Raw genomic sequence first — 16,269 nt, 5'->3', positions numbered from 1 at the left:
ATGAGGTGAAACACCAGTACCTTTGATGTTTAGAAATAACAAATGTATTGGATCCGAACCGTTTGTCAGTAACCTGGCCGGATGGTCAGAGGGGAAAACGAAATTAGATCCATTTCCACAAGAGGGGTCGTTCAAAAAGATAGATTTAGACAATGCCAATTCAATGGTGAACAAAGGATGGGGTGACCCAGAATGGGATTATAAATATATGAAAAATCATTTGAGGTGATGGTAAAAAAGCCCAAACCGACAGAAACTATGCAAAGTTTCCCTTTCGTTGCGGTAAATGACGGCTATGAAGTAAAACCGCTGAAAATGTCAGAAGTATTGACGATCTGTAAAGAACTACCTGATCCGACTAAAAACCCATACAAATACACTGAGGATCTCAGGCGAATGACAGGTTATAGTTAACTGACAGGGAAAGATTACACATTTATTTTGATGAAAACTCTACCAAGTGAGGTGACCGAGAAATAATTAATTGACAAAGTACTCGAATTGGCTAGCACGCTGGATATACCAAAAATAAAAATGGAAGAAGAAGCCAAATCCATGAAATTAAGATCACAAGAAAAGGGGAAGACGGTAAGATAATGTTAAAATGAACAACAAGATTTTAAATTTAAATACAGAGATTCGCCGGCTGTCTTCTCAGCTGTTGTGCACCGTACATTACAGGATGTGAAACTGCCACCTGGCACATGCCTGTTGCAGTATGCCGACAACATCCTGGTTACTGCTCAAACATCAGAGGAGTGCAGAAAAGCATCAGTTATTAATTGAAGCTACAGTGGGTCAAACAAAGGTTGAATACCTTGGACATGTGCTAACAAAGGGGACTGTATGCATGTCTGAAGATTGAATCAAGACAATTCAACACTGAACAATGAAGATGCAATCCAATGGACTACGGAAATGGACCCAGCGCTGGGTCTTCCAGTCCATCTGTACGTGCACGAGGCTGGGGGGACTGCTGCTGCAATCCAGGAACATGGGGGCTCTTACCGCCCGGTGGCGTATTTATCTAAAACACTAGATTAGGTTGCAAAGGGCATCCTGGTTGTCTGTGAGCAGTGGCTGCAACAGCGATGATGGTACAGGATGCAGAATGAGTTGTGCTTTCACATCCTCTGACTGTGCACACAACTCATCAGGTAGGTGCTATTATGCACAATATTTCAACACAACATGACTGCACAAAAACGGTCTGGTTATGATGCTATTTTAACGTCTACTGCTAATTTGACTCTAAAACCAACCAGTGTGGTCCACGGACCAAAAAACCATCAGCATAATTTGTTGGTTCATTGTACGGAGAGAATACAGGTTTCCACTGCATGCAGACCGGATGTTTCTGCATCCACTCTGCAAGAGGGGAGACACTGGTATGTAGATGGCTCATGCTATAAACCAAATGACATTGTGTACTGGTGTGGTTACGCAATTACAGAGCTACCCAATCAAATTATAGAAGCATACTGGTTATCATACAAATCAGCACAAGCTGCTGAACTAGTAGCATTAACAAGAGCCTGCCAATTGGCAAAAGGCATAAATATATACACATATTCAAAGTATGCATATGGGGTAGTGCACGATTTTGCAAAATTATGGGAAGAAATTATAAAACTTAGGATGGAAAACCAGTATTGCATCACAATGATTTGATTAAAACAGCAAATCTGCCTTCCAAATTAGCAGTAATCAAAGTGGCAGGCCATGCCACTGGTGACTCAGAAGAAGCAAAGGGCAACAGGCTTGCAGATGAAGTAGCAAAGTGGGCAGCAAAAGAAGTAATTCATAGCCCACACATAGGTGAATGGGATACCAAAGTGGGCATCGCACCAATGATGCATTCCACTTTCACTAGTGATCTAGACATCAAAATTTTGCAAGCCAACCCAACAGTACACGATTTAGAGCATTGGGCAGCCAATGAGGTAACAGATAATAGGGGACTGCTAAAAGACAAACAAAAACATCCTGGTTACTTTCGTTACCTCCGTTCCCTGATGGAGGGAACGAGATGTTGTGTCGATGTATTGACACTAGGGGTCACCCTTGGGAGCCCCAAACACCTCTGATCTTTGAGAAAAGGCCAATGGGAATTGGAGAGTGGAATTTGCATGCCATTCCCCCGGACATACGGGTATAAAAGGAGCTGGCTCACAACCACTCATTCAAGTTTTGCCCTGAGGAACTGAGACAGGGTCCCGGCCATTTCAGCGGGTAGTTCAGAGTTGTGGCAGGAGGGACACAACGTCGGGGTTACGAAAGTAACCAGGACGTTCCCTATCTGTCACTCACTCAACGATGTGTCGATGTAGTGACACTAGGGGTTCCTATACGAAACGCCACAACTAGCTGAACTGTATTACGTGGACTGGTGGTGCGAGATGGGCAAACCATTGTGTGCCTCGTAGCCAGCGCACCTGGCCATCACGTAACCTCCCCCAATGCTCCTATGTGCGTCGTATGGTCCCCCGCACCTCAGGGACAATTTGACTGCCCAAAATGGGGATAGGCCGCCCCAACCGTGGCATCTTCTCTTCTTTTTTCTCCCCAAAAAAGAATGGAAATCGTTCAGCTGGGGCTCATAAATGTCCACGTCAGGGGGTGTCCATTCCCAAGGGGAAGACACCGCAGAGACCACATCCTGCCCAAAGGGGAGGCAATTGTGTGGAAATACATCACATGGTCTTACCAAGTCTTGTCGGCAGTGTCGCATGTGGAAAAGTCCCCGTGGTAGGTCCTACCCAAAGGGGATGGAGCTCTACAAACATGGAGACCGGTGTTAGAGGGAAACTCTGCCCAAGGAAGATGCAGATTTACCAACAGGGAAACCGTCTCGCGGAAGATACATCACACTGGGTTACAAACAGGCAACCAGCACATGTAGAGCACCTACCCCAGTACAGGGCCTAATAGCACACGTACTGGGCCGGTATCGAGTTTCTCCGCGAACTCGTCTGCCACAGGGCTGAGGAGGAAGAACATCCAGGGTCCATGAACTCGTGAACACGGCTGGAGGGTAACAAACACACGTCTCCCCCTCCAGGAGGGAAAGGCGCTATATGCAAGTGGTACACCTGGCCAGTTGTCCCGCCAACTTACCTGTTCGTACCTGACAACACATGGGATGAACCGGCTCAACCCGGAGATTGAGCAACCTCACGAGGGTATTGGGTGTTGCCCTCCTGGTGGAGTGTGCCCAAAGCCCCAAGAGGGGTGGCACATCGTCGGCGTGGAATGCCAAAGCGATGGCATCAATGACCCAGTGGGCGATCCTCTGTTTGGAGACAGAGCTCCCATTCCGCTGTCCTCCAAAGCAGACAAAGAGCTGCTCAGAGCCTCTAAAGCTCTGCGTGCGAAGTAGATGCGCAAAGCACGCACCGGACACAGCAATGAAAAGGCTGAGTCTGCCTCCTCCTGGGGCAGCTTCACTTGCAGGTTCACCACCTGATCCCTAAACGGGGTCGTGGGAACCTTGGGCATATAGCTCAGTCGGGGCCTCAGAACCATGTGAGAGTATTCTGGACTGAACTCCAGACACGTGTCACTGACAGAGAACGCCTGCAGGTCCCCTACCCTCTTGATGGACATGAGCTCAGTCAGGAGGGCAGTCTTCAAGAGACTGCCTTTATCTCAACTGACTCCAGGGCTCAAACAGTGCTCCCCACAGGACCATGGAGAGATCCCATGAGGGAATGAGGTGTGGTCTGGGAGGATTCAACCTCCTCACGCCTCTAAGGAACCTGATGATCAGGTCGTGCTTCCCTAAATACTTACCGTCAACTGCATTGTGGTGCGCCACCATAGCAGCCACGAAAACCCTCAAGGTGGAGGGGACAGCTGCCCCACCAGCCTCTCCTGCAGGAAGGAAAGCACCGACCCGACTGCACATCTCTGGGGGTCTTCGCGTCGGGAAGAACACCACTTAACGAACAGACGCCACTGCAAGGCATACAGGCGCCTTGTAGAGGGAGCCCTAGCCTGAGTGATCATGTCTGCCACCGCGGGTGGTAGGCCACTTAGGTCTTCCGCGTCCTGTCCAAGGCCCAGACATGAACATTCCAGAGGTCTGGTCATGGGTGCCAGATAGTGCCCCGTCCCTGAAAGAGGAGAACCCTCCTCAGGGGAATTTGCCAGGGAGGGGCCGTCGCGAGGAGTGTGAGGTCCGAGACCCAAGCCTGGGTGGGCCAGTAGGATGCCACTAGGATGACCTGCTCCTCATCCTCCCTGACCTTGCACAGGGTCTGTGCAAGTAGGCTCACTGGGGGGGGGGTGGCCCCGGGGCCAGCTGTGTGCCAGCACATCTGTGCTGAGGGAATCCTCGGTCAGGGCATACCAAAGCGGGCAGTGGGAGGATCCCGGGAAGCGAACAGGCTGACCTGCGCTTGACCGAATCATCTCCAAACCAGCTGGACCACCTGGGGGTGGAGTCTCTCCCACTCTCCCGAGCTCCGCGTTGGCCTGCGGCTGGGCGACCGCACCCGAAGGTGGGAGCCCAGTCGAGTCCTTGGCGTCAGACTGGCCCAGCCCGCTCTCCGATGCTGCGATTGAGAGCTCATCCACTTCGCAAGCGCCGAATGAGATCAGCGGTCTCATCACAGAACTCAACCGGGCGAACGAGCATACTGGGGAATGGGAGGTCCGTGGGGGGTTACCCGGCAGAGCGGCTCTCATTGGGGTCCCCAAATCGCCCCCAGTGCTAACCGACGAGGCCTCAAACCTGTAGGTAGAAGGACCGAGGCGGGGAGCCACTGGGATGGCTTTCCCTCTAACGAAGGAAAGCCACGAGCGTAACGTTGCCATGGTCATGCTCTCGCAGTGAGAACATGACCCGTCCACGAACACTGTCTCCACGTGGCGTTCTCTCACCGCTCGGCTCCGAAGAAAAAATCTGAATGAGTGGTTTCGAGCAGCTCCTTTTATACCTGTATGTCCGGGGGAGTGGCATGCCAATTCCCATTGGCCTTTTCTCAAAGATCAGAGGTGTCTGGGGCTCCCAAGGGCGACCCCTAGTATCACTACATCGACACAACGTCAAGTGAGTGACAGATAGGGAACGATTGGCACTACCAACATCAGCAATAGTGCTGTTGTGCAGACATTATCATGGCATATCACATATTTCAAAAGAAAAGGTCAGTACGCCAAGAACTAAATGGCCTAAGATTAACAGCACTACAAAATAGACTGGTCCTTGACCACTTAACAGCAGCCAGTGGAGGAGTATGTGTTTTCGTGGGAACGAGTTGCTGTACTTTCATTCCAGAAAATGATGAAGATGGACATTCCAAAGAAATGGGCCTGAAAAACATGACAAAGATAGCAGCGGACTTGACAGCAAGAGAAACTGTAGATGATGTCAATGACTTATTGACATGGCTAAATGGTTGAAAAATTTTTTGTTGAATACTTTAATACCTATAGGAGTAATTTTACTTGTTATAGCATTACTTATTTGTTGTGTGATTCCATGTGCTAAAGCATTGGTCAATAAGACCATTGATAATGCTTTGAATGCTAATTACGCTCTGATAAACCTTGAAGATGCTGGTTATGGGACACATTGGGAGGAATATGATGGTAATGCGTAAAAGAGAGAATGTAAGGTAAACAGGATGTGATTTTGGAATAGCCATCTGAGGCACTTGTCTCTTCGAGACAAAAGTAGGCAATGTGAGAAATAGGCCTCAAATGGAACAATGTGACCTTTTTATGCTGATGCTTGCTTATCTGCTTTGTATGTTTTCGGCACTGTCTTGAGCACAAAGTGTACTTGACAAGAATGTACTTCTGTAAGAAGGGTTGGGAGGGTTACTTTTGAAATGTATTCCACTACAGATTACAGAATACATGCTGTAAAATGTAATTTGTAACGTATTCCGTTAGATTACTCAAGGACAGTAACGTATTCTAAATACTACGGATTACTTCTTCAGCACTGGTAGATTGCTTCACTTGTTTTGACTATAAAAAATCTGCCAGTACAGTAAGACAAAATACACGTTAAAAATACATTCTCTGAAAAACCTAAATATCTTATGCAGTGTTGTTCCCTATCTGTCACTCACTCGACGTTGGTGTCGATGTAGTGACACTAGGGGTCACTCTTGGGAGCCCGAGACACCTCTGGTCTTTGATAAAAGGCCAATGAAAATTGGCGAGTGGTATTTGCATGCCACTCCCCCGAACATACGGGTATAAAAGGAGCTGGTATGCAACCACTCATTCAGATTTTCTCTTCGGAGCCGAACGGTCATGCTCATTGAGTTGAATACTACTGTTCATTCACCTGCTGGATCTGACGGCGCATTTCAGCGGCTTCTCCGTCCTCTGCACTGGTGCACTGCAGAGAACGCCCCTGGGCGCTTCGGCAGAAAAACTAGAGAGTATATTTTCTGAAAGAGCATTTTTCCCCTCTAAAAGAGTATATATTTCTCTAAAAGAGCGCACACACGGAACGTCTTTTTAAAGACGCGTCTTTTTAAAGATGCTTTTCCGATTGTGTGTTATTCCTGGTTGTGCTCGTTATCTCTCGCCTTCTAACGGTCACGATCACTGTCTTTCGTGTCTGGGCACTGCTCACGCGGAGACAGCGTTCGTGGATGGTCACATTCTCATTGCGAGAATGTGTCCATGGCAACGTTGCGGTCGCGGCTCGCCTTCGTAAGGAAGCGAGCCACCCCAGAGGCTCCCGCCTCGGTCCTTTTACCCACGGGTTTGAGGCCAGCGCGGCTAGCACTGGGGGCGATTTGGGGACCCCAATGGGACCGCCTCCGCCGGGTATCCCCCCGCAGAACTCCCATCCCCCAGCACGCTCGTCTGCCCCGATCGGGCTTCCGGGTGAGTCCGCCGGCTCGTCTCATGGCGAGTTCGACCTCTTATTCGGAGCCCGCGAAAGTGATGAGCTCTCGAGCGCAGCATCGGAGAGCGGGCTCGTCCAGTCGGAAGCCTCGGCTGGGCTCCTCCCTTCGGGGTCGATCGCCCAGTCACAGGCTGACGCGGAGATGACGACATGCTTTCCCGGACAGCCGCGAGCGTCGGTTAGAGTGGATTTCACCGCTCTTCCCTGAACCCTCGCGGCTCTGTGATTGGTTCCTGGGCTCGCGGCGCCGCTCAAAGCCACGCCCCGCCCCGTTCCTTTCTTCCCGGAAGTGCATGAAGAGCTGACAAGATCGCGGGAGGCACCTTTTACTGCCCGGTCCCGATCTTTTCAGCTTCCCCGCTCTCACTACCCTCGATGGTGGGGCGGCCAAGGGTTATTCGGCAATCCCCCGGTGGATAAAGGCGCTCGCGGTGCACCTATGCCCGCAGAGCGCCGCCACCTGGCGTGGGTGCCCAAAGCCCCCGTCCAAGGCCTGTAGGTTTACGTCGTCTCTGACGGTCAAAGCCTACGGCGCTGCTGGACAAGCCGCCTCCGCCCTGCACGCCATGGCTCTCCTGCAAGTCTGCCAAGGCGCTAAAGGAACTGCACGAGGGTAGTTCCGCCCCGGGATTGATGCAGGAACTGCGCTCGACGACCGACCTCGCTCTCCGAGCGACGGAGGTCACGGCATGGTCTCCCGGGCGGACGATGGCCACACTAGTGGTCCAGGAGCGCCACCTTTGGCTCAACCTGGTCAAGATGGGTGAGGCCAACAGGACACGATCCCTTGCTGCCCCCATTTTCCAGGCGGGCCTATTCGGCGACACTGTCGAGGACTTTGCCCAGCAGTTCTCGATGGTAGAGCAGTAGATGGATGCTAGCCAGCTTGTCCTGCCCCGGCGTGGCTCAAGATCCCCCCATCTACTCATCGCCGAGGGCGTCCCCCTGCGGTGACTGCACCGGCTCCGCCGCAGCCCGCCCCTCCGGCCCGGCCCCGGCGTGGAGCCCACCGCAGGAAGCCGACGCCACCCGTCTCACAGCCGGCACCGAAGAACCCACGGGGGTCTTCGAAGCGCCCCTGAGACGGGCGACCCAGGGACAACGAAACCCGCTGCTCTGGAGCTGGTAAGCAGATCTTCTTTTTGTTACCTTTTGCATTTAATTGCGCTGCATGCCCAAGTGGCTGCAGTACTCAAGAGCTCCGCAAGAGTGGTTTCCTTGTTCCCTGGGTCACATATTCGGTGTGTACGGCTGGCATCACGACCACCGTCCACCACTCCATTTGGCAGGTTGGCGCTCCAGCGGCGGTCTCCCGCCCTGAGCGCCCAGCTGTGGCACAAATCCGCCCCCGATGTGACAGTCTCCACGGGTCATGAGGACAGGCCTCTTCCTCCCCCGTCCCAGGCTGTTCCGGGGGTGGTCACAAGGAGCCAGGTAAGTGCTTCGATGTCCTCTGACTCAGCACGGCCACGATGGGGTGTGGCACCTCAAGCTCCGCCCCGCCGCGAGGCCCCACCCGCCGGTACATCCGATGACGTTGTCCCTTTGGTCCCCCTTGCGCGGAACTCGGGTGCATGGCTTGCGCTTTCCAGTCTGTCGCGAGGGCTGGTCCGGACCGTCCGACTCGGCTGCACAATTCACTTCGCTGGGCATCCGCCCAGGTCCAGCGGTGTCCACTTCACCTTGGTGAAAGATGGAAACGCTGCTACCTTGCGCGGAGATCGCTACCCTCCTACGGAAGGACGCGATAGAACCTGTCCCTCCAGCCGAGATGAAGAGGGGGTTTTACAGCCCCTACTTCATTGTACCGAAAAAAGGCGGTGGGTTGCGGCCAATCTTGGACCTGCGAGTACTGAACCGGGCCTTACACAGACTCCCGTTCAAGATGCTGACGCAAAGACGCATTCTAGCGAGCGTCCGGCATCAAGATTGGTTCGCGGCGGTAGACCCGAAGGATGTGTACTTTCACGTCTCGATCCTTCCTCGACACAGACCCTTCCTGCGGTTTGCGTTTGAGGGTCAGGCGTATCGGTACAAGTCCTCCCTTTCGGCCTGTCCCTGTCTCCTCGCGTCTTTACGAAGATCGCAGAGGCTGCCCTTGCCCCGTTAAGGGAGGTGGGCATTCGCATTCTCAACTATCTCGACGACTGGCTAATCCTAGCTCACTCTCGAGACGGGTTATACGCACACAGGGACCTGGTGCTCTCACACCTCAGCCGACTAGGGCTTCGGGTCAGCTGGGAAAAGAGCAAGCTCCTCCCGGTTCAGAGCATCTCTTTTCTCGGTTTGGAGTTGGACTCAGTCTCCTTGACGGTGCACCTTATGAACGAGCGCGCCCAGTCGGTGCTGGCCTGTTTGAAGGCGTTCAAACAGAAAACAGCGGTTCCACTGAAACATTTTCAGAGGCTCCTGGGGCATATGGCGTCCTCGGCGGTGGCCACCCCGCTCGGGTTGTTGCATATGAGGCCGCTTCAGCACTGGCTCCAGACTCGAGTCCCGAGACGGGCATGGCGCCACGGGACACACCGCGTGGCCATTACGTCGGTCTGTCACCGTCTTTTCAGCCCTTGGACCGACCTCTCGTTTCCACGAGCAGGTGTTCCGCTAAAACTGGTCTCCAGGCGCGTCGTGGTCACGACAGACGCCTCCAAAATGGGCTGGGGCGCTGTTGGCAATGGGCACGCAGCTGCCGGCCTCTAGACGGGTCCGCAGCTGCGTTGGCACATCAACCGCCTCGAGTTACTGGCAATTCTGCTCGCCCTGCGGAGGTTCCGGCCGTTGATCCAGGGCAAGCACGTGCTAGTTCGGACAGACAGCACGGCAGCGGTAGCATATGTCAACCGCCAAGGCGGTCTGCGCTCCCGCTGTATGTCATAACTCGCCCGCCGTCTCCTCCAACGGAGTTAGCAGCACCAAGTCGCTGCAAGCCACTCACATCCCGGGCAACCTCAACACTTCGGCGGACGCGCCGTAACAACAGGTTACCCTCAAGGGAGAGTGGAGACTCCACCTTCAGGTGGTCCAGCTGATTTGGAGTCGATTCAGTCAGGCACAGGTGCACCTGTTCGCCTCCCAAGAATCCTCCCACTGCCCGCTCTGGTACGCCCTCACCGAGGCCTTCCTCGGCATAGACGCGCTGGCACAGCTGGTCCCCTGGCATTCGCAAATATGCGTTTTCCCCAGTGAGCCTGCTCGCACAGACCCTGTGCAAGGTCAGGGAGGACGAGGAGAAGGTCGTCCTGGTAAGCACCCTACTGGCCCGCCCAGACGTGGTGCTCGGACCTCACGCTCCTCGTGACAGCTCCCCCGGGCAAATTCCCCTGAGAAAGGCCCTTCTTTCTCAGGGAAGGGGCACCATCCGGCACCCGCGCCCAGACCTCTGGAATCTCCATGTCTGGCCCCTGGACGGGACGCGGAAGACCTAAGCCGTCTCCCACCTGCGGTGGTAGACACATTCACTCAGGCTAGGGCTCCCTCTACGAGGCGCCTGTATGCCTTTAAGTGGTGTCTGTTCGCTAAGTGGTGTTCTTCCCATCAGGAAGACCCCCAGAGGTGCGCAGTCAGATCAGTGCTTTCCTTCCTGCAAGAGAGGTTGGAAGGGAGGCTGTCCCCTTCCACCTTGAAGGTGTACGTTGCTGCCATAGCAGCACACCATGACGCAGTCGACGGTGAGTCCTTAGGGAAGCATGATCTGATCATCAGGTTCCTAAGAGGCGCCAGGAGGCTGAATCCCTCCAGGCCACGCCTTGTTCCCTCATCGGACCTCTGTAGTTTTTCAGGGTCTACAGAGAGCCCCCTTTGAGTTTTGCAGTCAGCCGGGCTTAAGGCACTCTCCTTGAAGACTGCCCTCCTGACTGCGCTCACTTCCATCAAGAGGGTAGGTGACCTGCAAGCGTTCTCTGTCAGCGAAATGTGCCTGGAGTTCGGTCCGGGCTATTCTCACGTGATCCTGAGACCCCCGACCGGGCTATGTGCCCAAGGTTCCCACCACTCCTTTTAGAGACCAGGTGGTGAACCTGCAAGCGCTGCCCCAGGAGGAGGCAGACCCAGCCCTGGCGTTGCTGTGTCCGGTGCGCGCTTTGCGCATCTATTTGGATCGCACGCAGAGCTTTAGACTCTCTGAGCAGCTCTTTGTCTGCTTCGGTGCACAGCGGAAAGGAAGTGCTGTCTCCAAGCAGAGGATCGCCCACTGGCTCATTGACGCCATAACTATGGCATGTCTCGCCCAAAACATGCCGCCCCCGGTAGGGCTACGAGCCCATTCTACTCGTGGTGTAGCGGCTTCTTGGGCCCTGGCCAGAGGTGCCTCTCTAACAGACATTGCAGAGCAGCGGGCTGGGCAACACCCAACACCTTTGCAAGGTTCTACAACCTCCGGGTGGAACCGGTTTCGTCCCAGGTAGTGGCACGCAACACAAGCGGATAAGCCCGGGATAGCCGGCCGGGTGTATCGCTTGCACATAGCGCCTTCCACCTCCTTTTGAGCTGAAGACGTGCGCTGTTAATTCCCAGTAGTGTTCACAAAGGTTGTTCCCTGGTTGACTTCCTCCGAGCCCTGTGGCAGTCGAGTTTTCGGAGAGACTCGCTGCCGGCCCAGTACACGCGCTAACTAAGAGCCCGGTTCTGGGGTAGGTGCTCCGCGTGTGGCGGTTCCCTGTAAGGCTAACCCCATGCGATCTATATCTTCCGCTAGTTCGTTTCCCTACTGGCAAACTGCGTCTTCCTTGGGCAGAGCCCCTCAGTCTCCATGTTGTAGTAACTCCTCCCCCATTGGGTAGGATCTACCTTGAAGGCTCTCCACATGGTTGGAAAGACCATGTGATGTATTCTTCCACTTAAATATCCCCCCCTCTCTTGGGGCGAGGTGTGGTCTCCGCGGTGTCCTCCCCTTGGGAGGGACACCCCCCGACTAGACCCGGCGGCCCAGTCGGATAATCCCCCTTCTTTTTTAGGGAGTGGAAAAAGAGAAGGGGAAAGAGGCCATGACTGGGTTAAGCCTGTCTCTATCTCTGGGTAGTCGACTTGTCCCCAAAAAGGGCCGTTCGACACTCATAACTGTGTTGGGGGAGGTTACGTGTCGACCTGGTGTGCTGGCTATGAGGCACACAGCAAGTCTGCCCACCACACACCGCCAGTTCACGTAACACAGTTCAGCCTTGTGGCGTTTTGTATAGGGACCCCTAGTGTCACTACATCGACACCAACGTCGAGTGAGTGACAGATAGGGAACGTCATGGTTACTGGTGTAACCTCCGTTCCCTGATGGAGGGAACGAGACGTTGGTCCCTCCTGCCACAACGCTGAACTACCCGCTGAAATGGCCGGACCTTATATCGGCTCCTCAGCGTAAAACCTGAATGAGTGGTTGCATACCAGCTCCTTTTATACCCGTATGTTCGGGGGAGTGGCATGCAAATACCACTCGCCAATTTTCATTGGCCTTTTATCAAAGACCAGAGGTGTCTCGGGCTCCCAAGAGTGACCCCTAGTGTCACTACATCGACACCAACGTCTCGTTCCCTCCATCAGGGAACGGAGGTTACACCAGTAACCATGACGTTTCTAAGACAAGATTAATCAAATTGATCTTGTTTTAAGGATTTTTAGATATTTTTACAGGAAAACAATACAAAAATTATTATCAAGAATACGATTTTCACCATAATATCAAAGGTCTTACTAGAAAAAATAAATTTTGATCCAACGTGAATTTTGTTGATAAAAAAATATGATCGTGCCTGGTAACATGCATGTAAAATGGCTAGAAATAGCATATTAGCTTATAGTGTAAAGCTGAAAATTTACACAAGGTTTATTTCTTTTGCTCCAAACTGACTTCAAACTTACTTCTCTGTCTGCTCGTATGAATGTAACACATCATAAGAAAGTGTTTCACCGCTGTTCAAATGCACTTTGGATCGTATCATTTATATGTATAAATGTTTTCCATCTGAAAGGACTAAATATTAAATGAAACAAATGACAATAAAATGCAAAGTAATCTCTTCAGTAATCAAAATACATTTAGAATGTAACTGTATTCTAATGACCAATTATTTAAATTGTAACTGTAGTGGAATACAGTTACTTATATTTTGTATTTTAAATACGGAATCCCCTTACATGTACAGGTGCATCTCAATAAATTAGAATGTCGTGGAAAAGTTCATTTATTTCAGTAATTCAACTCAAATTGTGAAACTCGTGTATTAAATAAATTCAATGCACACAGACTGAAGTAGTTTAAGTCTTTGGTTCTTTTAATTGTGATGATTTTGGCTCACATTTAACAAAAACCCACCAATACACTATCTCAAAAAATTAGAATATGGTGACATGCCAATCAGTTAATCAACTCAAAACACCTGCAAAGGTTTCCTGAGCCTTCAAAATGGTCTCTCAGTTTGGTTCACTAGGCTACACAATCATGGGGAAGACTGCTGATCTGACAGTTGTCCAGAAGACAATCATGTAAGCCACAAACATTCATTGCCAAAGAAGCTGGCTGTTCACAGAGTGCTGTATCCAAGCATGTTAGAAAGTTGAGTGGAAGGAAAAAGCGTGGAAGAAAAAGATGCACAACCAACCGAGAGAACCGCAGCCTTATGAGGATTGTCAAGCAAAATCGATTCAAGAATTTGGGTGAACTTCACAAGGAATGGACTGAGGCTGGGGTCAAGGCATCAAGAGCCACCACACACAGACGTGTCAAGGAATGTGGCTACAGTTGTCGTATTCCTCTTGTTATGCCACTCCTGGCGTCTTACCTGGGCTAAGGAGAAGAAGAACTGGACTGTTGCCCAGTGGTCCAAAGTCCTCTTTTCAGATGAGAGCAAGTTTTGTATTTCATTTGGAAACCAAGGTCCTAGAGTCTGGAGGAAGGGTGGAGAAGCTCATAGCCCAAGTTGCTTGAAGTCCAGTGTTAAGTTTCCACAGTCTGTGATGATTTGGGGTGCAATGTCATCTGCTGGTGTTGGTCCATTGTGTTTTTTGAAAACCAAAGTAACTGCACCCGTTTACCAAAAATTTTGGAGCACTTCATGCTTCCTTCTGCTGACCAGCTTTTTAAAGATGCTGATTTCATTTTCCAGCAGGATTTGGCACCTGCCCACACTGCCAAAAGCACCAAAAGTTGGTTAAATGACCATGGTGTTGGTGTGCTTGACTGGCCAGCAAACTCACCAGACCTGAACCCCATAGAGAATCTATGGGGTATTGTCAAGAGGAAAATGAGAAACAAGAGACCAAAAAATGCAGATGAGCTGAAGGCCACTGTCAAAGAAACCTGGGCTTCCATACCACCTCAGCAGTGCCACAAACTGATCACCTCCATGCCACGCCGAATTGAGGCAGTAATTAAAGCAAAAGGAGCCCCTACCAAGTATTGAGTACATATACAGTAAATGAACATAATTTCCAGAAGGCCAACAATTCACTAAAAATGTTTTTTTTTATTGGTCTTATGATGTATTCTAATTTTTTGAGATAGTGAATTGGTGGGTTTTTGTTAAATGTGAACCAAAATCATCACAATTAAAAGAACCAAAGACATAAACTACTTCAGTCTGTGTGCACTGAATTTATTTAATACACGAGTTTCACAATTTGAGTTGAATTACTGAAATAAATGAACTTTTCCACGACATTCTAATTTATTGAGATGCACCTGTATTTTGTTACTTCCCAACCCTGTCTGTAAGCGAGAAGAAACAACCCCATATATGGAGGATTGGGGGGGTTCGAGGTGGGGGGTGTAACCAGCCTTGTGAACCATATAAACCCCTTGCTTGCTTTTAATAAATCGAAGAACTGCTTGTGACATTCTGTTTTCTGTGTATTTCTTCCCACCGGTGAATTCATCTCCTGATCGAAGAGTGACTTCGAGGAAGACAGAATAAAGCATCTGAATCATATTTTACTAACAAGTATTAACATAATTGTATCATTAGAAAGCTGAAACCTTGCTTTTTACATTTGTGAATAAAACTCAAAATGTGATTCTGGGTCAAAGTGACTCAAAATTATCGAGCAAGTCACAAATAACATGGATATCTCATACAAAAAGTGCAATTAAGTAATTTTGTTAATTAAAGAGATTATGCAATCAACCAACTTCATGTGTGTAGATTACAGTATAGTACTACTACTGAAGATAATTTTTGCACTATAAATTTTGCTGGGTTATTTTTTAACCCAGAATGATGGGTTGAGTCTGCTGGGTCATTTTGTTGGGTTATTTTCACATTGTTAGTAGTTTTTAATCCAACTTTGCGATGTTAATGGCTGGGTCATTGTCACTTACAGTAGAATTCACCACAGCCAACCCAAGCTGCTGGGTCAAAATAACCCACTGCAGGTTTATCTGTGCCAAACTGGATAAAACCAGTTTTTCAATTGTCATTTTTGCCTCCTGTCCTGAGGGGAATCTTCCTCAATAAAATTAAGGTTTGTATTCACTTGTATTCCTATCAGTCATTACTGTATAGACAGGAACAACTTTTATTGTCTCACATGATCATTTTTTTTTTTTTTTAATGTACTTATTTCTATTATAACATCAACGTAATACCAAGCTAGTTTAGCAGCTAATTTAGTTCATATCTGCAAAGGTCGCTGGGTTTGCACAAATGCTGATGGAAACAATGTCTACACCCAGAGAGAGCGACGCGACCATGTCAAGCGAGTGCAGCTACAGCAGCCGTGACGCGACGTGATGCAGCTCACAGAAGTCACACGCTTGCTGTTAACGGCTTCAGTGATGATGGAAGCGATCGAGTTTGCTGCGCGTCACAGCTGTAGTCGCGTCATCCATTTGACAGGACGTGAAACTTCAATGTCCAACAGAGACATTAGGTAAAGCTCTTTTTTTTCGACATCACTTTGTAAACATGAATATATTGTCATATATTCAACTGGAATACACAGTCATACTGATACCAGTTGTCTTTCCACAGGTACCAGTGCACTGAGGTTGCTCCTTTTGCTTTTCCACCTCCAAAAACGTAATATAACTGTTTTTCCTTAAAGGAATAGTTCATCTAAAAATGTTAATTCTCTCATCATTTACTCACCCTCATGTCAACCCAGATGTGTATTACTTTCTTTCTTCTGCAGAACACAAATGAAGATTTTTAGAAGAGTATCTCAGCTCTGTGGGTCCACACAATGCAAGTGAATGGTGGTCAGAACTTTGAAGCTCCAAAAAGCAGAAAAGGGCAACATAAAAATTATCCATACAACTCCAGTGGTTTAATCAATGTCTTTTGAAGTTATCCAGTTGGTTTTGGGTGAGAACAAACCAAAATGTAACTCCTTTTTCACTGTACATCTTGCCATTGCAGTCTCTTGGTACGATCATGATTTCAAGCTCAATTACTCTTCCTAGCGCCATC

At 50.0% G+C, this 16,269-nt stretch overlaps 1 long non-coding RNA gene across 2 annotated transcripts; it reads left to right on the top strand.

Annotated features, from left to right (window-relative positions):
• The first annotated feature begins 768 nt into the window (after nucleotides 1-768).
• LOC127446461 (uncharacterized) lies at nucleotides 769-15,988 on the top strand. Of its 2 annotated transcripts, XR_007898216.1 has the most exons (4): nucleotides 769-1,157; nucleotides 14,751-15,322; nucleotides 15,487-15,730; nucleotides 15,832-15,988. It is a non-coding gene; the product is annotated as an uncharacterized LOC127446461 (long non-coding RNA). The 2 variants fall into 2 exon arrangements; XR_007898215.1 differs by having other exon boundaries at nucleotides 14,751-15,730.
• The last annotated feature ends 281 nt before the right edge of the window (nucleotides 15,989-16,269 follow it).

Source organism: Myxocyprinus asiaticus, chromosome 9 (assembly GCF_019703515.2).
Source record: "Myxocyprinus asiaticus isolate MX2 ecotype Aquarium Trade chromosome 9, UBuf_Myxa_2, whole genome shotgun sequence".
Classification (NCBI taxonomy): Eukaryota; Metazoa; Chordata; class Actinopteri; order Cypriniformes; family Catostomidae; genus Myxocyprinus; species Myxocyprinus asiaticus.
Note: the sequence above shows the minus strand (reverse complement) of the source record. Positions and strands in the feature narration are given on the sequence as shown.